The sequence below is a fragment of the Manis javanica genome, chromosome 4, assembly GCF_040802235.1.
Source record: "Manis javanica isolate MJ-LG chromosome 4, MJ_LKY, whole genome shotgun sequence".
NCBI lineage: Eukaryota > Metazoa > Chordata > Mammalia > Pholidota > Manidae > Manis > Manis javanica.
Window position 1 is genome coordinate 32172599 of NC_133159.1, and position 15452 is coordinate 32188050.

At 52.5% G+C, this 15452-nt stretch overlaps 1 protein-coding gene across 11 annotated transcripts in view; it reads right to left on the reverse strand.

The window, feature by feature from the left end:
• The window catches only part of HIVEP3 (HIVEP zinc finger 3), a 474019-nt gene that overhangs the window by 128463 nt on the left and 330104 nt on the right, over positions 1-15452 (reverse strand). For 3 of the 11 annotated variants that reach the window (XM_073233753.1, XM_037002245.2, XM_037002246.2), the window contains exon 1: positions 103-1902. The exons of the other annotated variants lie outside the window; for them this stretch is intronic. The gene's annotated coding sequence lies outside the window, so the exon portion shown is untranslated. Of the gene's footprint in view, positions 1-102; positions 1903-15452 lie in introns of those variants that run through there. 11 annotated transcript variants of the gene reach the window in all.

Here is a 15452-nt window from a genome sequence, read left to right on the forward strand (position 1 = left end):
CGGCCAGGGCCGGCCGGGGCTGCTCGTCTGCTTCGCAGCGTCGGGCTCCCGGGGCTCCCCGGCCGGGGCGGGGGCGCGACGCGCGGGGCGCTCACTGCTTACCTGCCAGGCGGCCGCGGCTCCGCTGCTCCGGGGTGGGCTGCGCGGGGTTGGACTGGGCTGCGCTGGGCTGCGCGCCCGGCCTCCGCGCGACTCGGCAGCGCCCGTTCGCTCGGCTCCGCCCGGCTCGGCTCCGCCCGGCGGTGCCCCGGGCGCTCGCTGGCGGCCCACGCGGCGCGGGGTGGGCGCGGGGCGGGATGGCTGGCGGGCGCCGGCAGCGGGCGCGGCTCCGGGCCGCCCCGCGGCCGCTTGGAAGCTCCTTATTTGGGCAGTGATGTCAGGGGAAGTCGCAGGGGCCGGACCACCCACTTCTTTCCATTCACTCCCTAGAGTTTCCTGTCGCTGCGCCCGGGGACCCCGGCGCCCTCCCGGGGCGCCTCTCCGGCCCGCTCGGCCTCGGTGTGCCGGCCTGGCCGCGGGCCGCTCTGGGGTCCCAGCGGGCCAGGGCGCGGCGGGCGGACGGCCACCGGGGGAGGGTCTGTGTCTGGGGAATCCCCGGCTCCCCGCGCGGGGAGGGTCTGCGCGGCGGCCTCCTCGGTGACGGGCCGTGTCACCCAGGGCGCCGCCCCTCCCTTCGCGCCCGCCCCGGCTCCTGCCCTGTCATTTCCTCCCGGGTCCTCCGGGGAGGGCAGTCAGGGAAGCCCCGGTCGCCGCCGCCAGGGCCCTGCTGCTCGGCGCCCTGCCTCGGCACCCGGCCCGGCAGGCAGGCGTCCCTCGTCATCCCCAAGTGGGCGCTCCCAGTCTAACTCCCCGGTACCGGCCGGACTCCGGGAAGCCCGCGCCTCCGAAGGTGGGAACACGCCCTAGTGGGCGCTGGGCGGGGCGGGCCTGGCCCGGGCTCCCTGGGCTCCTGCAGAGGCACGGCGGGTTGAGAGCACCCGGGGCTTCCCGATGGGCTGACTCTACCAGAAGCTGCCGGATCCCAGGACTTGCGCCCCGAGTCACACCGGTCCTGGCTTTGGCTAGTCCCCAGCGCACTTGGGCCAGCCTCCACTCAGGCTCCCACTGGCCTGCTTCCAGAGGGGGCAGAATGGCCAAGGCCTCAGACCTCACCGGTATCGATTTTACAGATGTTCACACTGAGGTTCAGACATGTCAGGTGATTTGCCAAAGGTCGGCTCTTGGCAGAACGAGGGCTGACCCTAGGTTTGGCTGACTGTGGGCCTGGCTCTGCTAGCCTGGAACAGCCTCAGGAGGTTTTGGCGCCTGGGGCCAAAGTCGGGACTAGAATGAGGCAAGGAAAGCGTCCAGGGCACCAACTGAAGGAGGAACTCCCTCTCTGGGTAATAAAAGTTCATGAAACCACTGTACTGACCAGGGCTTCCAAGAAAGCTTCTTGAGGCTCCAGGCTTTCTCTGACTCCAAAGCAATGGCCTGCAATTCAAGGCCCTGCCTGTTGCAGGGAATGGGTTTCCTCTGACCAGAGGCCATCTGGGCCCTGGAGACAGGGCTAGTGGGGATGGGGATTTCTGTGCCTTCTCCCTACAATAGCTTATGGCAGAGTGTCCACCCTCTGTTCAAAGCCAGGTGAGCACAAACAAAACCCCTCCTAGACCACCGCTTTAATGGAGGGTACCCCAACTTAAAAAAGAGACTACCACACTCCTTGGTGCTGGCAGGAGGAAGCCATAGCTCCAGGGCTTTCAGGGAGCACAAGGAGATGTGAGTACAGTTGGGCACAGGCCTACACACTCATGTACACAATTGTACACCTGTTGGCTAATTGCCAAACCTCCCAGCTGCTTTATTGAGAGCAGCCTCTATTGGAAACAAGCGTTCAGCTATCTAGCCTGGGACATATGAACCTTGAATCATAGCCCCACAAGTAGAAGGAATCTCATCTCCCACATTGTGTACCCCCTGCCCTGTCCCAGGCTTAGCAAACAGCATTGGAGCATTTAGCAGGTTACATTGGGATGATCTAGAGCAGCCTCTATTGCCACCATCCTAGTTTTCCCAATCTTCCGTCAGCTCCCAGAACCCAATCCCTGCTCTAAATGGGTCATTGCTTCTTCTGACAAAGCCCCAGTGGGAAAAACTGCACTCCTTGACCTCTAACATGCAGGGCCCCACTGACCAGGTACATTCCTGCAGCTCAGCCCTCTAAGCCCTTTGCCCAGTCCTCTCCTCTCTTAACCTGCCTGCCCCAGCTTTCACTCTCTGGAGTCTTTGCAAAAAAATTTTCTGTCTGAAATGGCTCTACTCCTCCTGTTGTCCCTCATGCCCTGAATGAAGCCTGCCTTTGATACAGTTCCTTCCGTTGATTAGGGCAGCTAGGACAGTGTACCCTGGGACAGGTCCCTGCCTCTCAGTACACGTCTGCCCTGCCCCTGATGCCCTGCTTACTGAATGCTCCTGACCTGGAGCAACTCCAGGCAGGAGAAAGTGGGTGTCTTGTTATAATTCATATGCCCCGAGGGGTGACATTTTGTCATTTGCACAAAGGCTTACATGACAGCTTTGCTCTTGCCCCAGAATGAGTGCCCTCCCCCAGCTCTGAAGGAGAGCCCTGCCTACTGGGACCTCCCAATGGACTTAGTTACTTGCCTGAGCTGAATGCTTCCTGCCTCTAGAGATGCACCCATCACCCCAAGTTGCAGTCAGCTGAGAGAGACCTCCCCTTCCTCCAGATTGGAAGCTGCAAGGAACTTCTCATCTTGATTCTTCTCTCCTGCCAGGGCTGATAAGTTTACATTTTTGTTAAGTGAATGAATGATCCCAGGGGCAAATTAAAAGACAAACTAACCATAGGAAGGGCAGAATGATCCAATTCAGAGCAGTGGTTGAGGTTCCAGGGGATCTGGCGGGGGGCCTGGATGGAAGGTGGGCTTCTCAGCTAGACCAGATTGGTTGTTCAGGAAGCTGGGCCAAGGGGAATCCCTGGAATGTCTGCTCTGCAGAGACTTTCCTTGGATTACTTCTTTGTTCCAATTTTCTGTGGCTTGTGATTTATCTTCCTCCTTCTTTCAACAGACTCCTATGCAACCCCATCCAGGCAGCCTGGGACATCTCAACCCTTAAACACACAGACCTGAAGGGAAGGGATGGAGGAAAGTGCAATTTATCAAATACCTTCACTATGCCAGACATAGTCATGCTGGAACCCCCTGAACCCTCCAGAGGTCCTGCTCTTTGCCCCTCAAGCCACAGAGGACCCATCCAGCTGCGGCCATCCTCCAGGCCAGGAGTGTCAGTGGGGAGCCTTCACATAGCTCCTCCCACAACCAGAGCTACCCATTCCCACCTTGAGACTCAGCTTCCATCCCAATTCTAGTGCCAGTTCTCACTGCAGGTCTGCAGGTCTTCAGGACTTTAGCCTCAGAGGTCAGATACACAGGATGGGGGCTGGCAGCCCTGCTTCAAACCTAGCAGCATGAGCCCAACTCTGCCCCATGAGTCACCACCCCGACCCTAGGGCCCAGGACACTTTTCCCACCCTGTAGCTGCAGGGGCCCCAGGTGGAAAGGCAGGTGGTGCCAGGTGTCATTTCCTTCTGGGCTAGGTCTTGAGAAATTTCCAGTGCTTGGCCTTCATTCCTCAAACATGAATCAGGCCCCTTTCCTGTTCTGGGAACATGTAACACACAAACCTGTGTTCGAGGAGCTCCATCCAAGGATGGAGTCTAGCAGGTAAATAGATCATCCCATTGTAACCTGCTAAATGCCCCAGTGCTGTTTGCCAAGCCTGGGGCAGGGCAGCGGGTACACAAAGTGGTAGACAGATTCCTTCTACTTGTACAGCTACGATTCAAGGAGACCATGGTTCAGCTGTCCCAGGCTAGAGAGCTGAATGCTTGTTTCCATAGAGATGCTACACACACACACACATACAACTGGGCTTGGTGCTGCCGTAAAGCCAACATCATGCCGTAGACTTCACAAGCTAAAAGGGATTGGAGCAGAGGGCAGGGCGGGCATCTGATCTGTTATCTAGGAGGTTGTCTTTCTGTGAGATTTTGTTTCTAGCCCCACAACAACCAAATTGCAGGTCCAGTTTTGGAACACATGGTTGTTCCTAAGGAGCTGAGGACCGCCACAGTGCTCATGGGAGAGCTTTCAAGGTAAGGCTCAGCAACCACTCTGTAGGCCCTCCAGGTTATTTATCCTGAGGTCTCGTAATTACCAGCCATCCCTCTGTCCACCCCTCATCTCTCACGGCTATGATTTCCTGGACTCAAATGCTTTGTGCTGTTTCACTCTCCCGGTGTGCATTGTGGGAGATGTTCTCTTGATCTGTTGCAGACGTGAAACTCTGGTTCTCACTTCTCACAGAGGCAGCTGTCTGTCTCCAGGGCCAGAGACCTAGGGACTCTTATAGTTTAAGAAGCTCTCAGCCCCAGCCTTTCTCCCCAACCTGAGGGCTGTTCCCTACCTCCTGACTCAGTTGACTGCTCACTTTTTCCCTCACCTGATGCTGTGGTAACAGATCCACATGGACCTCAGCTTAGATCCCAGCACCTTGGCCAGGTTCTATGATGCACTGACCTGCATGTCCTCAGCTCAAAGGGCTGCTGTGAAGATGTGACAAGATACTTGAGAGCATATGCAGCACTGAGTAGGGGCTCAATTAAGAGTAGCAATTGTTACTTTGTGCCCATATTATACCCCAGAGTCCTGCTTCTCCTACACTGTTTATCTTCATTAATGGGGGCACCCATCATCCCAAATCTGAAGCCAGAATCCCTTCTCCACTCCTGCTGCCCTAGTCCAGGCCACCATCATCTACCAGTTATAACAGCCTTCTCCCGGGCACCCCTGCCCACCTCCCCCTCCAATCCATTTTCCACAAAATGGAACTCTTGAAGACACACCCAAGTGGGTCCCTGCCCAGCTAAAGTACTCTTTCTATTAGTGCCTTTTACAATTGAGCCTCAGTTTATTTGTCCAAGCCTCCCTCTCTCTGTACCATTCCTATTCACCCTATGCTCCCACCATATAGAATCACTGTTTCTGAACCAGCCAAATACATTTTGCACATGCAGTTCCTTGCACTGTTCCCCTTCACCCACATCTGCTTTTGCTGGCTCCCATTCAGCCTTTCAGGTCAGCTCAGAGGCCATTTCGCTTGTGGAGGCCTCCCTGGTCCCTCAGGTGGCACTGGCTGCTTCCTCCTCTGTGAACCTCAAGCACTTGGTACAAGCTATCCTGGCTGGTGCCACATTGTGCACAGTCGTTTTATTCAGGTATCTCTAATCCACTAAGATTGTGCAGCTCTGCACAACCACATCTTACTCAATGTTAGGATCATCACAGGTAGTCAGAGCCTGCTAGTCAGAGACTCCTGGCCCTCTGGCCATCTGTCCAGTAAACAGCTACAAGAGGCTCGTCAGCCTCAGGTCCCCTGACTAGTTTTCCCAAAATAACAATAGCCTCCTCTTGCCCTATACTTCTGACTGAGGCTTTGGTCCAGCCTGACCCCTGTGTCTACCTCATTCTGGCTTTTCACCAGCACTTCTGGGGACTCCCGCAGGGCCAAGGTGGGGAGGGCGGGTCCTTTGGTTCCAGGAAATCAGAAGATTAGTCAAGCTGCACACTTCCCTGGCAGCTGTGAGAACAGGTTTTCCCCCAAGTCAAGGGACCAATTTGTGAGACCATCAATAACAACAAATATTTACTCTGCACATGGCTTTGTACTTGCCACTGGGAAGTGCAGCAATAAAGCATCACCTTCTAAGATTTGGATTAAGAGAGTCTGTCTGCAGGTCCTGACTGACATGTACTAGCTGCTTAAAGAATGCCCTGAGCCTCAGTTTTCACAGGTGTAAGACGGGGAGGATAATACACCTCAGGGAAGGATTGTGAAGATTAAGTGAGAGCTGACAATGTTAAATGGAAAAATGCACTGTAAGTATCAAGAACTAAAGCTGGTGTGTAGTACATGCTCAATAAAGAAAGCCTCACCCCCACTCAAGCTCTCTGGGGATACTCTGACGCATAAGACTTAGTCTTTGACAACAGCTCATACAGTTGTTGGGGTAAGAAATTAATCAGGCCCCATAAATATCAAGACAAGGTAAAGAGTAACAGGTATGACAAGAAAGAGGTTCGGGATAGCAAGAGAGAGGGGGAGATCCTGAGATGGCCTTAAAACCTTTTCCCCCCATGTGACCTATTCCACAGTGTTGCTACTGCCCGTGTGGCCTGCCCAGGACAAGGGATTGAGGGTGGCAGCAGCTGTCAGTAGGGAATCCCAAGGCAAGATCACAGAGGCACCACAGAGCCTGTGCATCTAACAGTGGTTCTAGAGAGGATCTGCACACTCGAAAAATAACTATGATAATAGTGAATCAAAGCAACAAATGATGCTGAACATATGGGAAGGAGAGAATGCATATGGGGGAAGAGGGTGCTGGTTTGAAACTACTTTTTGAGTCTCCATCTAATAACAAAGAAATCTAGAAGTGGTCTCATTCCGCCCCTGCTCAGGATCACTCCCACTGCAGGAAGTGAGATCTCAAGTCTTCCTTCTTCAGTCTTGGAGTCCTCCTGCAAGGAGGGCCTGGCCTGGGTAGGATCACTCATGTTTAGTTCCATAAACACAGAATTGTCATATTCCATGACTTTGCTCATGCTGTTTCTTCTACCTGGAATACCCTTCCTTCTCCTCCTATCCCTTCATCCATCCTTCCCTTCTGCTTGCCTACTAACTTTCCTTGACTATTTAGTCAACTCATCCTATAAGGTCTATTTTTCTTACTTTTTTCTGTTCAATCCCTACCCTTAGTAGAATTAAACCCCCTCCTCAGTGTTCCTGTAACTCTTGCTTTACGTACAGCATCAGAGCATTTATCACATTCTAGTAGAGTATTTGTGTCTGATGCCCCCCTCAGTGGGAGAACTCTGAGGGTCTTTGCCTGGTACCTAGTAGGTACATGACATACAGAGCTCCTGGAGGCTTTCCTCTATACTTCCCATAGTTGGAGAATAAAGCAGCATTGTCCCTGCCCAGGAGTGCAGGTGAAGTCCCTATCGATCCCTCAGGAGTCCCAAGCACTTAACGTGGTCAGTCATGCTCCCTCCAACCTGAAAACCGTTCCGTTTCCCCCAGGGGTTCCTGCTGATTTCCTGCCACCTGCCCCTCAACCCCACCCTGAATCTGACTAGTTGAGAATCCCAGCAAACATCCTGGGGCACATAGTGGGTACCACTTAGAGAGGGCTGGGTCAGGGGAGTTTGGAAGCAGAGGTATCATCCCCGAGGGTGGCAGGCTGGAAGAGCTAGGGACCTGGGGAGGGGAAGGGAGACACATGGATTTGGAGGCTGAGTCTGGGCTCAGAGGTAAAGAGAATCAATGGCATTTTGAGGGTGGGGAGGAGGGTGTGATGATTAATTTTCTGTGTCAGACTGACTGGGCACACGGTGCCCAGCTACTTGGCCAAGCATTATCCTGGTCACAGAATATCCACAGACACACTGTGAGGGTGTTTCCAGATGAGATTAACATCTGAAGCAGTAGGCTGAGTAAAGCAGAGTGCCCTCCCCAGTGCAGTGGGCCTCATCCAGGTAACTGAAGACAAGAATAGAACAAAAAGGCTGAGAAGCAGAGACCTCTCTGGCCTGGCTGATTGAGCTGGGACAATGTTTTTTCCTAGCCTTTGGTCTCTGACTAAAACATCAGCTCTTTTTGAGTGTTAAGGCTGCTGGCTTTTGGACTGGAACTCACACCATCGGCTTTCTGGGGCTGGAGCTTTCCAGCTGCTGATCTGGGACTTCTCAGCTTCCATAACCATGTAAGCCAACATCCCTCTCTCTCTCTCATGTGCATGTATATGTCATACATGCATGTGAGATATATATATATATATATATATATATATATATATTCTATTGGCTCTGTGTCTCTAGAGAGCCCTGAGTAATAGAGGGGGCAAAGATGTCCATTCCCCAGATCTCACAAGGGTTGCACATTCCTTATTTGGAGTCCCACTGGCCCAGTGACTCTCCAAAACGAGTGGACATGTCCCAACCCCTGACATCTAGAGTTGGGAGAACCTCCCTGCAGATGGGCACACTGTCATTCCTCGATGGACCCTTAGCCTTCAGTATGGGTCCGAGCAGCCAATAGGTGCTCAATGGTGCTGACTGAACAGATTGACACCTCACACATATTTGGGTAGCCTTTTTTAGTTTGGGGGCACAATCACACCCATGCCCTATCACCTCCCAAGCTCTGTGAGAGACAGGACAGTGACTATCAGCCCCGGTTGCCAGATGAGCAAATGGAAGTCCAAAGAGGACGTACAGGCAGTGCTGACAGCAGGGACCCTCCTCTGGAGGGGCCGAGGAGGGACACTGGGTCCAGGTGCCGCTTCCTTGCCTGAATACATTCATTCTCTAGCAAAATTCCATGAACACCACTATAAGCCCTGCCCCCATTCTGGGGACATAGAGGAAGTACACCAGGGAATAAAAATAGACAAAAATCCCTGTCCCCATGGACCTTGCATTTTAGAAGGAAGAGGTAGATAATAAACAAGAAGCAGAATAAACAAGTGAATTATATAACATTCTAGCAGGCAATACATACTATGGAAAGCACAGGTAGAACAGAGTAAGGGAATCTGAATGCAGGGATGGGAGGTGGGTCATGAATTTAAATCGGGGAGTTGGAATAAGTCTCGTTAAGAAGGTGGCATTTGAGCGATGACTTGAAACAGGTGAAGAACTGAGTCATGTAGATATGGGGGTAGACCTTTACAGGTAAAGGCCCTAAGGTGGGCGCGTGTCAGGCGTACTGCCTGGGGCCTTGGAGGCCCTGTGAGAACTGTAGCTTTAGGAGAAATAAATGAAGGTCATGACTGTAGACGCGGCCCCCACAAGAGGTCTCCAAGGGACATAGCACCACTTTTCCCCCCGAGAGCAGGACACAGCCTGGGCAGGCAATGAGTCAGAAGACGCCTGAATGGAAGAGGAAACAGCCAACAAAGGAGAGGCAGGAAGAGCTTTCCCCTGATTACCATCCTCCTCGGTTTCAGACACCCCAGAGCTCCTTCCTGTGTCAGTCCCCTGGGCCTGTTTTCCTGCTGCCTGCATTTGGGGCTGGGCTCCAGATTTGCTTGGACTCTGGTTGCTCAGGATGATACTAGCAGGTCATTTAACTTCCTTGGGGAAGCCTTCAATGCCAAAGTCGGGAGACCCAGCTCCTGAGGGCTGGGAGAGGAGGGGAGATCTCCGGGACAGGCTCCTCCTCGGAGCATTTGTGAGGCGCCAACCAGGTAACGAGCAGGGAGGCACTCCAGGTAGGCTGCAGAGGCTGTCATATTGCCACTTAGCCTCTACAGGGAGGCAGGGGCTCTGCTTTGCCTCCACACCGCAGTGACAGGTGTGAGTAGCAGATCAGTCCCTGCAGCCTAGATGAAGTCGCAGTCAGCTGCCTAATTTTAGATTGAGCATCTGCTCTTCCATCCCAGAGTCTCAGCTCTGTCTGGGATTCACTCCGTCTGGAATTGCCAGAGAAACAAATCCTGTGGGTACAGACGCTGGCAGTGTCTAGATGAGAGCTGGCCAGTGGGCCCCTGCCGTGGGGAGGCCCCTAGGAGCTGTGCCACACCAAGACATCTGTGTCCTCTCTACTGGTCTCCCATCTCACCCAGCCACGACCTCCTGTGGGTGCCATCTTTGTTTTCCATTCTGCCTTCCCAGAAAGCTGATGAGTCAAATGTGGATCTGCCTCAACCAGAACAGGAGGACGCCCTGGACAGCGACAACTCTTAGCCGGGATCCCCACACTCCCAGCTCCCAGCCAAGGTCCTGAGGATTTCATCCCAGGGAAGTATATAGCCCAGTAAGACCAAGACTAGGAAAGCACAAAGTGAAGGTCCATTGTTTGCAGATCTCCCAGAAGGGCTTCTCAGAAGACACCTGAGAAGTTGGAGTTTTGAGCTGGACTTTGAAGAGTGGGTAGCTGTTTATTAGTAGGAGGAACAGGTGAAGAAACACAGCTTGAAAGAGCACTGAATGTCTGGGAATGGCCCAAAGGGGGAAGGAGGGAGAGAGTGGGATTCTATGTGTGTTGGGCTCGCTGGGCCCTAACTTCAGGCTGAGGAGTTGGGCTGCACCTGCCGGTGGGAAAACCTGTGCAGAGTTCAGAGCTTGTGCTGTGCCAGACAAGCTCTCCTGATGCCAGGTCCCTTACCTCCCGCCCGCCGCCTGGCTATTAGGGTCGCTGCTCCATCCTCTCCTAAAGCACACCTCCCAAGTCCTTCTCTGGACTCAGCTTCTTCACCCGGTGCTGCCACGTCACGATGCCTCAAGAATGTCCCACAGTCCGACATGGTGTCTTCCTGCCTCAGCCTGCCCTGTGGCGCTCAGGAAGACTCCATCCATGGAAGGCAAACTGTACTCTCTAGGTGACAGGCTTTTTATGTTTCCTTATTTAACTTCTCTATCACGCCTTTAAGATGTTTATTATTCATCCTTTTTTACAGGTGAGGAAAAAATGGTTTGAAGAGGTTAACTGGAGCTTGATCACACAGCCAGGAAGTGGTGGACCTGGGGTATGGACCCTGGTCTGTCCTTTTTCCTTCCCCACCAGGCTCTCCTGCCCACCCTGAGGGCAGGGCCTGAGCCACTGGTGCCCAGAGCAGAGATGGCCAATACCTCTGGCCAGCCTGGGTGGGGAGTGGAGATTGGGAAGAGGCGGAGGCCTTGTCCAGGGATCCTACCTTGATGCCCTTGAGAAAGAAGGAGTTAAAAGCTTATGTAAAGAGATTTGCAAATAGATCCCACAAAACAACATTTGGATGATTTAAGTGTTAAGGAATCAGAACCATATGGATTAAATGTCCCTGAAGTTACGTATGGTTTTAAAAACTAGAAGGAGATGTACTGGGAACACACACACATATAAAATATGTGAGGCCAGACCACATTTTTAGCTTTGTGGACATGGAGTTATTTGAAAAACACGACACAGCATCCACCCAACTTCTCCCAAGCTGGACTTCCTCTACCTACCCTCTCCCCAACCTCCATCTTCTCCCCCCATCAAATAGGGCTCAGCTCTCTCCCTAGGGCACTAGCTTGAGAAAGAGACTTCCCAGAGCAGCAGGGCTGATGCTCTAACCAAAGGGCTGTTGGAGCCAAACACCTGGGTCAGGAACAGCTGGGGTCTCCTCAAGGCCAGATGGGTGGTCGCAGGTGGAAAGAGACAGTGTGAAAGCCAGTTTCCCAAGAGGGCCTGTAAATACTCTAAGAGAAGATGCTGAATAGCTCCAGGGAGGGAGACACTTTGAGGTGCAGCACTTGCCATTCATAATTGCTTTTGTACCTCATTTGATTCTCCTAACAACCTAGGAAGGAAAGAGTTATCGTCCCTACTTCATAGGAGGGGAAACTGAGGCCTGGAAGGACTGGGTACTGTGCTTGGCTAGCAGGCAGGGAACCAGACCACAGCCAAGATTTCCTTGTCACACATGCAGGGCTGTTACCATCAAACCTCACCACTTGAAGCAAACCATAAACATGAGCCTCAGTCCAGTTTAACTCTGAGTATTAACAAAACCCAACTCACTGTGTTAGCTCCTCAAAGCTGAGGTTTATATGGAAGGGTGCCTAAATGCAAATAAGTCAGGTTTGGTTGCAATACTAAACTGCACATGGCACTGAGGTTGGGGAGAGAGTATATAATGCTCAGTTTGGGAAAAATCAGACCATCAGAAATTGCCTGGTCAAGTCCTCATGAGGAGGAGAGAAGATGAAAACAAAAGCCGCTGCAGGGTGTCAAACAGGTGCCAGGAGTATGGAACCTTCCTGAGCCCTCACCCAGCCTGTGCAGAAGGTGGAGTTGCCTTTCTTCTAGAGAAGGAAACACAGGTACAGGGAGCCTAGGTAATGTTCCCAAGGGCACACAGCGGCATTCCTAACCCAGGAATCAGGCCCCTCTGATATCAGGCCAGTGCGCTGTCCCTAAACCCAGCTGGCTGGGGCCAACCCTCCTGAAAGTTGGCCACAGCTTAACCAGAAGCAGGCTTGTCAGGAGAATCAAATGTCACACAGACATAAGCCCAGCCCAGTGTGGGGGGGGGCTGGCACTGAGGCTGTCTTATGCAACACCAGGTCCCCTGTGTCCAGTCCAATGCCTGACGTTTGTTAAATGATCGTTAAACAGATCAATGGGTGGAGAGGAAGGAAGCATTCTCCCCTCTGCACCCCGCCTTCTCTTTTCTCCATTCCTCACTCATGACATTGTTTTGTGGACACAAGGGAAGCCCTTCAAACTGATGTTTTTATCCTGGTGACACTGTCCTGTTCAATGGGATGCATGTTTACAGCCTGTCCAGAGCTCTTGGGTGCTGATTTTCCAGCTGGGATATTCAAGGACACGGGATTCTCAGGGCAGGGACCAGGGAGAAAAGGAAAAAGGGCACAAGAATGGGGACAAAGAGGGGGAGGGCTTCCTGTCTGTTCCGTACCAGGACCGCTCCGACGATCTGTAGTAGAGCTGCCCACTGAGGGGTCTCCTGTAATCGCCTATTAACAGGCATCCTTCTGTCTGGTCTCATCTCAAGCTGTTACTTCTCGAGCACCTCTGAGGAATGTCTTTGCCTGCAGCTCCCCCACCCCCACTCCATCCTCCAGGTCAAATATGTTGGGGAAACACTGATTATTACACAGACCTCTTGGAGCTTCCCAATGGACACCTGCAGACGAAAAGCCCTGAGGCGGTGGGAAAGAGAGGCCCTCATCTTTAACCCACACTTTCTGGGACAGGACCAAGACTCCCCTCCTCCCACCAGTGGTCCCATCCTCTGCACCCAGTATTCAAGCACACAGAATTCCTGCAATTCTGGGCATAAGCAGCCTAGCAGGCCTCTCTGAGGCCTTCTGTTGGCTTCTCATTTACAGAACTCATCCTCCATGGGCATCCTTATTACCCTACAAGCACCCTAAATGATCTCTACTCCAGGCCTTAACAGCTACCTGTCAGAGGCCCCAGGCTCATCCTACTGAAATCTTCTCAATGGCTTTTTTCTGCTCTTGAGACAAAGACCAGATTTCTTTGAATGGTCTCTGAGGTCTCCTTCAGTGGCCCCTGAGGCACAGGGGTATTCTTTTAGGCACATCCTTTCAATCCTACAGACCAGTAAACTGAAGCTCATTAGCATTATGTGACCTTGTCACATCTTCACAATGAATTTCTGAGACACCAGAGGCTGGAGTGTGAACCTCTGTTCTTCCACTTCACCCTACTCCCAGAGGAAATTGAGGTCACAATTTCCTGGCCATCTTGTGCCTCACTCCAGGCCCCTAAGGGAGGGCTGTATCCTTTGCCAGGAATGCTCTTCCTGTATGTCCCTTCCTTACCCAGTTATCTCCTCTCCAAACTTTCAGTTTCACTTTGCACATCACCTCCTCAGGGAAGCTCTCCTGGACCCCCGACTAAACCTGTATATACTCTTTCTGTATTCTCTCTGTATACTGTATACTCTTTTTTCCTGCAGACACTCTTTCAGCACCACATAATTCCATCTTTGGAGCCCAGTGAGTATCAACATTTGTAACTTCTTTTTATTTGTGGAATTGTTTTTGTCTGACCAGCTCCCGCACTGACACACAAGCTTCGTAAGTAGGGCGACACGTATGCTTTGCACACCACCAAGTCCCCAGGCCCTGCCACTGTAGCTGCTGCCTCACAGGTTTTCCCCAGCCCTCCCTCAGGCACCTGGAGTGAGGCGGAAGATGGCCCGGAGGACCACTGTGACGGCAACTTGCTCCTGGAGTAGGGTGAAGTGGAAGAAGAACGGAGGGTTACACTCTGGTTTCTAGTGTCTCAGAAATTCACTGTGAAGATGTGACAAGGTCACATAATGCTTCTGAGCCTCAGTTTACTACTCTGTAGGATTGAAAGGATGTGCCAATATGTGGCTTCCATGTCTGTGGCATATTAATGACTCAGCTCCTCCCCAGCCCCAGGGCAGCGGGCAGCACTGCCTGTGGTCTGTCCGCTATCCTCCCTCCCTTTTCTCCCATATGAGTTCCTCAGGGAGCTGTCTTCCCCACCTCCAGCTGGATTCTGGCAGGGCTGCCCACCACAGGACCCCAGCACCCTGTCCATGGGAGCAAGCAGGTTACCTGCTTGGCCAAACTATAGTCCCCTGGGCCAGGAGTAGCTGTGTGGCCAGGGCCCATTAGAGCACCCCTGGCATGACGAAGGCCAGGAGCACCCAGGGGCTCGCGGACCTTTCCCATTCCTTGTAGCCACTATGTCGTGCTGGGTAGAAGTCCAAAGGCAGAAGATGACACTGAGATTGATGAATAAAAAGAGGAAAGATGCGAAATGTAGGAGAAATACGAGTCTGATGGCCTGATGACACTTCTTGGCTGGAGCCATGCCTGAGGTCCACTCACTCATCCATCCCAGTAAAGTGAGACCATGAGACAAAACTCCATCTCCCTCGTCCCCCACTCTCTCTTCTTAAGCCAGATGGAATTCAGTTTCTGTCCCCCACTTTGAAAGAGTGCTGTTACCCAGGCCCAAAGTCATCCCATAATACTAAATAAACAGTCTCTAGGAAGGACAGTACTAGTAAAAATGAGCCTGCATTAAGAGCCCTGCACTACTGTGACATTCTCACACGTGTCATCCCACACAGTCCTCACAACCAGGCCATGCAATAATAGAGAAACACGAGGGTGTAATGGGAGATAAGGAACACTGGGACAGGGAGTGAAAGACCTGAGCTCGAATCTTGGCTCTGTCACATGCTAGCTGTGTGATGTTGTAAACATTCGCTGAGCCTGTCCAATCTAGAAGTCCTTTCTAGAAAGATCATTCTATATGTCTTGTTTCTAAAAATTTGTGTTTGCCATGAGTGAAAGAGGAGAGGGATGTGTGAGCAACTCCCAGCTAGAGTTCATTCTCCTGTTCACATACAACATTGGCGCTGGCTGCCAACTCTGCGGGGACACAGGCTGGTGGATGGGATGGGTTTGCTTCGCCACATGCTGGCCAGGTGTCCACAGGGATGGCAGCTCTAGCTGACAGGTATGGGTCACCAAGGCAAGTAGGCTGTTTATGTTTTCCAGATATGCCTAAGCTGCTTCTGATCTCCCCTGGACAGTGTTGAAAGGATAGGCCAGGACTCCACAAAGGCTAAACCTGACCCGGAGTCCCGAACTAATGGGCTGTTGGCTGTACTGGGGTGAGGACAGGGTATGCCCTTCTGGGCTGGCTTGTCTGGGAAGCTGGGCAGTCTGTGTTGGCTTCCAAAGTGCAATTCTGAAAACTGCTGCTCAGAATAAATATTCTGGTTGCATTTTGTGATGGGGTTATGGGGGAGATTTCCACCGAGTGTGGTTTGAAAGCGATTCTCCTCTGCTGTTTACTCCCTGCCATCCCCACAGCCTGTTCCT